We start from the raw sequence: 10,768 nt of genomic DNA on the forward strand, positions 1-10,768 counted from the left end.
CTCCTCAACCACGATCAATCCTCACGAGGCAGCTTTAGCTAGCTCCTGCACTTTCTTTCAGGCAGCTTTAATTAGCTCCTCAACCACCAACCAAAGCCTATACGACTTCCTACTCCAAAGCGTGGGGCCAGCTTATAGGCACCAGAAGCATTTCAATCAGAGAGAAGGAATCCTCTCAAATTCTACGTTCGAATCGACCTAGCGTCATTTCCTGTTTTATCAACATAACAAACTCTATTCTTTATTACCGACCTAGCGTCGTAACCTAAAAACAACTATAAACTTCATTATCGACCTAGCGTTAAAAACCAATCGCCGTGCGATACGTCATTACGTACCAACGTCCGTTCTATTGTAAAAACAAACTCAATTAACTGAGTACCACACATGTTCATTATAGACCTAGTGTCTCGACATTTATTTGAATAAACCATTGTTATTTACACGTTAAAAGGAGGACTCTCGTGTCTTGAAATTCATTTCTCAATCGCATGCCACCCGAACCAATCCCACAATTCACAGGTAAACCGCTCTACTTGTGAAAACTCCTGTAACTACGGCGACGTCCCGTACAAGAACGTTACACACGTGTACACACCATACATGAATTTTCTCCGGGAGTCACACCAGGATATAAGATATCGGAAACGCCCGCGCAGATCATTTACCTCCCAATCACCGCACAGGTCATTTCGGATCTAACGATACGCGTTGTGGATCAAGACGGACGGTTGCTTGATTTTCGAGGTGAAGAGATTACCATCAGACTGCACGTACGACGACGACGACGACGATAATACGCGTGGAGCGAACGAAAGAGATGCTTGTATCGAACGACTCCAGAAACCCGTTTCTTCCAAGTGAAATTGTTTACAATAACAACTGCAACAGCTTTGATCACGTTAAAAAGAAGAGGCTCACTGCTGCGAACATTGCATTTTTGAAATCATTGGGATTCATTGTACGCACTTAAGTTGAAAAAATGGTTGATATTCTAAACATTGGAGGGAAGTCGACGTTTGATGATCGCATCGTCAAGCTCGAGACTCACACATACAACCGTTACGTCAACACGAAGTTTGGGTACAGCGTTGAGATAAGAATACCTATACAGCAGCAGGATTTATACACATTGCTGTGTAAAAGTTTCATCTACCTGGAGGGAAAATTGAAGATAAATAAGCCAAACGATGCATTAACGGTGACGTTGGGAAATAATTGCATGGCTTTCTTATTCGATGAGATTCGATACAAGCTGAATGGCGTGGAGATTGATCGTAACAGAAACGTTGGAATAACTAGCACGGTTAAAATCTATGTATCGCTGACACCTGGCGAAGCCAAAAACATGGAGAATGCTGGATGGGGCTTGAAACAACGCGATGGACCCATATTGAAAAATCATTTCAATTTTTGCCTCCCACTCATATATTTGCTGGGATTTTGTGAGAACTACAAACGCATGATTATTAATGCGCGTCACGAATTGATTTTAATACGATCGCGCAACGATAACAATTCTCTAATAGGATCGCCGATGTTGGAGCCAGAAATTGAATTACTTAAAGTGCAATGGCGGATGCCTCACGTGACGCTAAACGATGTTAGTAAGCTATCGCTGTTACATGCTCTGGAACGTGGACAAAACCTGAGCATTTGGTTTCAATCGTGGGATCTGTACGAGTATCCTTTCTTACAGAGCACGACCAAGCACTCGTGGGCCGTGAAGGCATCTGCGCAGCTGGAGAAGCCGCGATGCATTATCCTTGGTCTACAGACTGAACGAAAGAATAAGATAACCGAAGATGTTACTCGGTTCAACGACGGCAAAATGAGCAATGTAAAACTTTTTCTCAACTCGGAATTTTACCCATACGATGACCTGAATTTGGACTTTGACAAGAATAAGCTTGCCATCTTGTATCACATGTATACGCATTTTCGTAAATCGTATTACGGACATAGTTGCAACGAGGCATTATTCACCGTGGCCCAATTTTTGCAATTTGGCCCCCTCGTGGTGATTGATTGCTCGCGACAAAATGAGTCGATCAAGAATGGTACCGTGGACGTGCGCATAGAATTCGAGTGTAAAGAGAATGTGCCTGCAAATACTACGGCCTACTGTCTGATTCTGCACGATCGGGTGGTTGAATACAATCCGCTGACAAATGTGGTCCGCAAAATCAATTAAATTGCCACGCTACTTGCCTGCCCTCTCCTGTGCCAAAATCGTACCAAAATTTCATCGTGAAAATCGAGATGCATTACGAGATAGACCGCATTCTCCAGTCTGACTTGGAAGTGAACGGACCTCTAAATTGTATCGATAATGGTCGTACCAACATTCGTTGACCTGCAGGGGTTCATCGTCGATGGAAGATTTGTCGCGAAGGAAGTTGCTGTCCTACGAAAGGGAACAATTCTCTCGCACTAAATTTTTGGGAGTTCGATGCCGCAATATCTTCTTACAAAATCCGACAAATCGAGCATCCGGTGGTTGGTGGCAAAACAGCATGGACTACGTTGGGAAGATGGAGACGTTCCGTACAGTATGGCTAAACAGCTAATTATGAAAGCTTTAGCCGATGCGATCGACGAGGAAGATGACACATCCCATGTCGTATACGTTAAAGGGCTGCAGAAACGCGATTGGCTCGTGGATTTCCTCGATGAAAATACGAGAGCGGACGTGATCATCGAGACGCTGGACATTGACTACGAGGATATCAAATCCGTAAATAAGCAAAATGTAGTTATTACTCTGCGATGTGGCAGACACGCAAAGCACTGTGCCATGCAAAATGTATTTAAAATATTCAAGTGGTGTTCTAAACGCCAGAGGGAAATACACAAATAAAATATAATCAATTTTTAATGCATAACTGTTTTTCATCACCCTCCTCAACCACCAACCTCCTGCATGTACGCTAGATTAACCTTCCGGTACTCGCGCGGGTGCACGGAGTGCACGGAGTTCAGTTTTTGGCTGAAAAAACCGTTTTACCGTGATCTATTGTACCCAGCACCCCTATGTATTCTTCCAGCGGACATTTTTGCATAATGCCACGTACTTGTCAGGTTCAAATTCAGTTTGCAAGTGTCTCTGATTGAACGAAAACGAAAGTATGCCGCGTATCCTGCCGGCGAGCGCGCTCGTGTACTCACAAGTTTCCCAGTTGTACGCCTCCGATTGCTTTGATTTTTGGATATGTTTTAGAGGACCGAAAAATAAGATATACGTATTTTTTTTATTTTGGCCTGTTTGCATGTTTAGGGGGTGCAACCACCCCTCAATGGTTTTCAAGGTATTCGCCTCCGATTGCTTTGGTTTTTGGATATGTTTTATAGAACAGAAAAATAAGATATACGTGTTTCTTTATTTTGGCCTGTTTGCAAGTTTAGGGGGTGCAACCACCCCTCAATGGTTTTCAAGGTATTCGCCTCCGATTGCTTTGGTTTTTGGATATGTTTTATAGAACAGAAAAATAAGATATACGTGTTTCTTTATTTTGGCCTGTTTGCAAGTTTAGGGGGTGCAACCACCCCTCAATGGTTTTCAAGGTATTCGCCTCCGATTGCTTTGGTTTTTGGATATGTTTTATAGAACAGAAAAATAAGATATACGTGTTTCTTTATTTTGGCCTGTTTGCAAGTTTAGGGGGTGCAACCACCCCTCAATGGTTTTCAAGGTATTCGCCTCCGATTGCTTTGATTTTTGGATATGTTTTAGAGAACAGAAAAATAAGATATACGTGTTTTTTTATTTTGGCCTGTTGTCATGTTTAGGGGTTAGGTGTTCGCCTCCGATTGCTTTGGTTTTTGAATATGTTTTAGAGGACAGAAAAATAAGAAACAGGTGTCTTTTTATTTTGGCCTGTTTGCATATTTAGGGGGTGAAGCCACCCCTAAAATTTCATAAGAATTTAACCCTCCGGTACTCGCGCGTGTACACGGATTACACGGATATTGGTTTTCGGCCGGAATAATGGTTTTACCCAAAAGGCACTGACCTGAGACCCCACGGTATTCTTTCAGTGTCCTGTTAGTCTTCGAGGAGTGTTATTGTATATACTTTATTGCAAGCCATCGCGGTTCGTTAGGGTTCCGTGCCGGGCAATCGCGAGTTCTCCGTACCGCGTCTAGAGTCGAATCGTTTTATGACCTTTGCTAGAGGTAGTAGTAATAATTTTTATCTCTCTGTTTTCTAAATACAAATACCTGAAACTGACCTGTAACGATCCGAAGGAATTCCACTTGATGACTCACACTAAAAGCTTTCCGCAAAGGTGTTCATTCTTCATCGACAAACACCCCACTTTGAGAACCATGGTATTTCTTCCACATTCAACAGGAAATCACCGAATCTTCTACATGTCAAAAAATGCCGCTTCCCATTTTTATCTTGACAAGCTCAAGGAGCATTGTAAGACAGTCTTGTACAATAGGTACATTTATATGTACAATTTTTGTCAACAGCTTTGGAGCATACGCTCGAAACGTGCAGGTCAGAATTGTTAGTACACAGTAATATTCGACTGTAGAGCTGCACGGAGCGCTATCACAACTCGCATACCTGGAGTGCAAGCTTTGTAGTGGACACTCGAAATAGACCATATGGATGCTCCAATCTGTCGGCTTTGACACGACAAACCAACCTCTCGATTTGGTGTATAATCGCATGAAATGTGAGATGGATATGTAATAATGGATAATACTCAAGTTCAACATTTGCGTTTATACTGACACATTTGGAGCGTACGCTACAGACCTAGAGTCTGACGTGCCGGTTTGGAGTGTTGTGTATTTTTATATCATGTTCCGGGAGCATACGCTCTAAACGTGCACTCCAGCGTGCTACTCCGGAACGACACGCTAATCCGATAGATTGGAGAGGACGTGTAAATGCACCTAATGTTTCAAAATCGTAACACCTCGAAAGCGACTAGTTTCAAATAAAAGCAAGTTCACATACATCTAGGCGTTTTACAATCTGGGCATACATTTCCACTAGCTCTTGGGGCATTAATTTTTCGCAGGTTGCAACTGCGTTCCTGTCCAAGGAGTTATGCTTGTGTACTAGCCATGGACACGTTCAGGTTTGCATATTTGGCGTACAAATGATCAATTTATGACACGCGCACCTAAGCGAAGCTATTTTTGAGAAAACCGTTTTCTTATTACTTCTACACAAAGAATATTTTCCCTTTAGAAACTTTTGTCTTGGCCTCAATAGCAGTTGCGAATGTTATAAACCCAGTGCATCTAAAGGGCCTACGATATTGCCTGCAAAATTACCTGATGACCTGCGATCGATCGCGTCAGAGGCTTCGGGCCTCGGGCATTGAGCCTCCGACCTGGAGAAAATTCCACTGGATTGGAGTGTCTCCCCCAAAAAATCGCATCCCTTTACAAGAAACATTACGCCAAGGGTGCAAGGAATAGGTAACGCGGAAGTAGTAGCTAAGATATTACCTGATTGGTTATCACGTACGCGCTGAAGTGGCTATTCAGGGTAAGCTTAGCTACGCGAGAGCTTTCCTAAAATGTAGCAAGTCCACCGTGGTCACGTTTACACATTTTGTCAGTCGAAACGATTGTTGAGAAGTAAACTCTCGAATTGGAACTCAGTATAACTTAGTTTTCACATAGTGCTAAAGTTCCTGAATTTTTAGTAAATGACGTTGTGTCGTTACACAGATTCAAATTGTATGACAAGCACGCGACGAAATAGGCTGCGTCACATTTCCGACGAATAGTTTACGATATCGCCAAGTAAAGTACATCATTATGACTGTTTGTGGAATTATAGAAGGCTAGGAGCTAAGGACTAAATTAGAGATAATTGACGTCTGTTGTGCAGGTACTCGGTAGGGACCCTCTTCGCGCTCAATAGCGATGGTCATATCGTAAACCCGCGGGGAGCCGATAGCCGCCGGGTAGGCACCCTTAGGTCGGGCTTTCCCGATTTTTGGGACCACGGACGCACCGACAACGTTCGGCTGGAGGGGTGAATATCGTAACAAACCCCGCTCTAATAGGAATGCAGCAAGCGCGCTGATTGGTCATCCCTCTGCTACACGAAACAATATATAAGCTGCGTTCCAAGTATTTTGTCAGATTAGAAGCATTCGACCTTGCATAGAGAACCACTCGATCTTGTAGTTACTTGACAGTGTAAGATACAGTGTCACATCGAATATCAATCGACTTGTGTTGGTACTATTGTGCAATATTTCTACGTCAACCGAAATTCTAATACCGCAATTCACAGGAAGCTGCGTCAACAGGCTGTGGTGATGGAATCTGCATCTACGTAAGTACATTATTCATATTTATTATTACTGTTTTATCCTTTGAACATATTGATTCTCTTTTCAGAATGCAATATATATACAATTAAATTTTGTTTGTAAAATTTATACAAATCCTACGTCGATAAATATTATTTTTCTAAAAGTTGATTTTTTCCATTATCCAGAAGCTGGGGTGGTATTAATCCCGAATTTCTTCTGGATTTTAACTCCGATGAAGACAACGATATCGAGCTGGCTGATGACAACGACTCGGATGAAGAAGTAGAAGAAATATCCGAAAACGATGAAAATACCATGTCAGAGCAAGATGCTTCGGAAGACGAAAATCCCGAGATTCTGGTGGAGGAGCTAGGGGATTTTTACATAGGCAAAGGTGGAAAAGAAGGTACGACCAAACCGACTACGCTTCGCCGAACCAGGACACGTAAAGCCGCAATGAAAGTCCAGCTATCACCGCTATTGACGCCGCTTACAAATGGCGAAAAACGCCGTATACCTCCAAGACAAAAACTAAGGAAAAGAACATCTGCAATTTTGTACCAGGTCTAACTGCTTGCGCAAAGGATATAACTGATGAAGTGAGTGCTTTCGGGAAAATGATTGATGCAGATATGGTCGATGAAATTGTGGAATATACCAATATTTATATTATACGACTCCGTGCTGGCAAAAAATATTTGCGGGAAAGAGACTGTAGCAAAACATCCAAATCGGAAATTCTTGCGTTGTTCGGTGCTTTCTTTTTGATTGGCATAAAGCATGGACATCACACAAATGTCAAAGAGTTATGGAATCCCGACGGTACTGGAATCATAGCGTTTAGAGCTCTCATGAGCTACAACAGATTTTTGTTTTTATTGCGTTGCCTCCGCTTTGACGATTCCAGTACAAGACCAGCAAGAAAAGCAACCGATAAATTAGCGGCTATTCGTTCGATCTTAGATCAATTCGTAAATAATTGTGAAAAGAATTACACCGTAGGCGCGTTCATTACAATTGATGAAATGTTGCACCCATTTCGAAGTCGTTGCAGTTTTGTGCAATACATACCAAGTAAGCCAGCAAAGTATGGCCTAAAAATTTTAGCTTGTTGCGATTCTAAAACTTTCTATACAGGCAATTTAGAAGTGTACTGCGGACAGCAAATGGACGGCCCATATAAAGTTTCAAATTCTCCTGCTGAAGTTGTCAAACGACTTGTACAACCGCTTGAAAACAAAAATCGCAATTTGACAATCGATAATTGGTATACTAGTTATTCACTAACTAATTATTTACTGTCTAAAAAGTTTACATTCATAGGAACGATGCGCAAAAATAAGCGTGAAATTCCCCCTGAATTTTTGCCGAATAAATTTAGGGAAACGGGATCCAGTATATTCGGATTTCAAAAAGATATGACGATTGTGTCGTATGTACCACGTGCGAAAAAAGCTGTCATTTTACTGTCAAGTATGCATGATGCTGCTGATATTGACTCTATTACTAATAAGCCGAACATTATATTAGACTATAATGCGACCAAAGGAGCTGTCGACACTGTAGATGAAATGTGTGCGGCTTATTCAGTATCAAGAATTACAAAAAGATGGCCGTTAGCATTATTTTTTGTTCTTCTCAATATAGCAGGCATAAATTCACAAATTTTATACTATACAAAACATGTGAACGTAGACCAAGTGCGCCGCCGAATATTTTTAAAAAAATTATGTATGGGTCTAATGAAGGAACACTTGATATTGCGCTCGACCATTTATTCATTACCCAAAGATTTATTCGCTTACTTACAATGCTATCGTATAGAAGAAAATGAAACTGAACCATCAACTGGTAGCAAGCGGGGGCGATGTAGATTATGTAAAAATAATAGTACTACTGTAAAGTGCGGAAAATGTATGCAATTTATTTGCAAGAAACATTCAGTATCCACCGTAACCTGCGTTACATGTATGGATACTGCGGAAGAAGATGCGTCGTCAGATTGAAACTAATTTGTTTTATGATTATATATTTGTTTTATGTTACAAAAACATATTTGTTAATGTATTTACATATGTATTAAATATAGATATATGTATATAGGAACCCAATTTTAGCATTACTGCCCCAACCAAATCATTTTTCGTTTGCATATTTAGGGGGTGAAACCACCCCTCAATGGTTTTCAAGGTATTCGCCTCCGATTGCTTTGATTTTTGGATATGTTTTAGAGGACCAAAAAATAAGATACACGTGTTTTTTTATTTTAGCCTGTTTCCATGTTTAGGGGGTGAAACCACCCCTCAAAGTTACATGATTTTCAGGTGTTCGTCTACGATGGCTCTGATTTTTGGGTATGTTTTAGAGGAAATAAGAAATAAGAAACAGGTATCTTTTTATTTAGGCCTGTTTGCATGTTTAGGGGGTTAAAGCTTCCCCAAGGTATAACATTTTTAGGTGATCATCTCCGATTGTTTTGGTTGTTGGATATGTTTGTTCATATGAAATTTGACTCAACAAAATTTTGTACCCCTTATGAATTTTGAGGGGTGGTTTCACCCCCTAAATATGAAAACGGGCCGCTCTAAAGAAACACGTGTATCTTATTTTTCGATTCCATAAAACATATCCAAAAACCAGTACAATCGGAGGCGGAGAACTGGAAAACCATTGAGGGGTGATTTCACCCCCTAAACATGCAAACAGGCCAAAATAAAAAAATACGTATATGTTATTTTTCGGCCCTCTAAAACATATCCAAAAATCAAAGCAATCGGAGGCGGATAACTGGAAAACCATTGAGGGGTGGTTTCACCCCCTAAACATGCAAACAGGCCAAAATAAAAAGACACGTATATCTTATTTTTCGGTCCTCCAAAACATATAAAAAAACCAAAGCAATTGGAGGCGTACTTGTGAGTACACGGGCGCGGTCGCTGGCAAGATACGCGGTATACTTTCGTTTTCATTCAATCAGAAACACTTCCAAACTGTATTTGAACGTGACAAGTACGTAGCATTATGCAAAAATGTCCGCTGGAAGAATACATAGGGGTGCTGGGTACACTACTGGTTTTTTCAACTAAAAAGGCTGCCGGCAGGTTAATAATACGTGACCGTGCACTCAGTGCACGACGCGAGTGCTCGTGTTACAAAAATAGGCGCGAGTACCGGAAGGTTAAGACGATAGTTGTAATTATTATATAGAAGTAGTACGATTCATGATCAAAGCGGTACCATACACGTATGATAGACGTTCAGAGTGGTACGGTAGACGTTGAAAGTGGTACTATAGACGTTTGATAGACGTTCAGAGTGGTACGGTAGGCGTTGAAAGTGGTACGATAGACGTTGAAAGTGGTTCAATAGACGTTCGATACACGTTCAGAGTGGTACGATAGACGTTGAAAGTGGTCCAATACACGTTTGATACACGTTCAGAGTGGTACGTTAGGCGTTGAAAGTGGTTCAATAGACGTCCAATACACGTTCGATACGCGATCAAAAGTGGTGTGACCTAGTCGAATGATGTGTCCAAAGAAGAAGGGAGAAGAATTCGAAGAACATGATAAGTGCACTCTGAGGATGGATATTGAATAATTCGAATATATATAGAAGATGATGATGGTCAGCGAAAATGCAGGTGGCCTGTGATGATGATGGCGAAGAACAATGGCATCCTACTTTGCAAAGCCATGCAACTTTAGGCGTGGGTGCACATGTGGGAGCTTGGAGATGCAGCGAGACCAGTTGTCTTCAAATCGTGGTCCACGTGCAGTCACTTTGACAGTTCTTTGAACCACTTTTTATCATTTTTTGTGTTAAGTGAAATTGCTCTAAAGAAGATTGCTTTTGAAGGATATTATCAATCGTTCGACGCATAGAAATACAATCGATTAATACCGTCAGTTTCCATTATCATGTTTTAGTGAATCGTTGTGATAGTATCTTTGAGAATTATAAGAAACATCGGTTTCAGATTATGTCATTGCCCATGAAATTGAAACGTCCGACTGCCGCTACGATCACCGCTGCTACGGCAGTTATCCATTCATCCAGCCCGAAAGTGTATGTGGCCTGTCGAAATGTTGCGATTCAAACCGAAGCAATTCGATGTGCAGAACTTTATGAGGTGGAAGCTAATCAGGATGGCGACATTTATTTAAAAGTTTTTAAAAAATTGGATAATCCAATACACGACTACTTCGAGGATGATGAGGAATATTGGATGCATCGATATGAATAACAAACGTTTTTAGGCGATTTCCAAAGAGTGTGGCTTGGCAACGTCAAAGCGGAAAATATTGATTTTGATACCTGTAGGAATAAAGTATCGGGGCTTCGAGCTAGTGTTATTACAGTTGAAATTGACCCTGTGCAAGTTTCTATGGATTTACCATTAACTAATCTATTTGCTGATGATGTTATCGAGTGGGATAATTATGCCAAATAAATTTTAATTATGTTTTTTA

Source organism: Andrena cerasifolii, chromosome 3 (genome assembly GCF_050908995.1).
Source record: "Andrena cerasifolii isolate SP2316 chromosome 3, iyAndCera1_principal, whole genome shotgun sequence".
Taxonomy (NCBI): domain Eukaryota; kingdom Metazoa; phylum Arthropoda; class Insecta; order Hymenoptera; family Andrenidae; genus Andrena; species Andrena cerasifolii.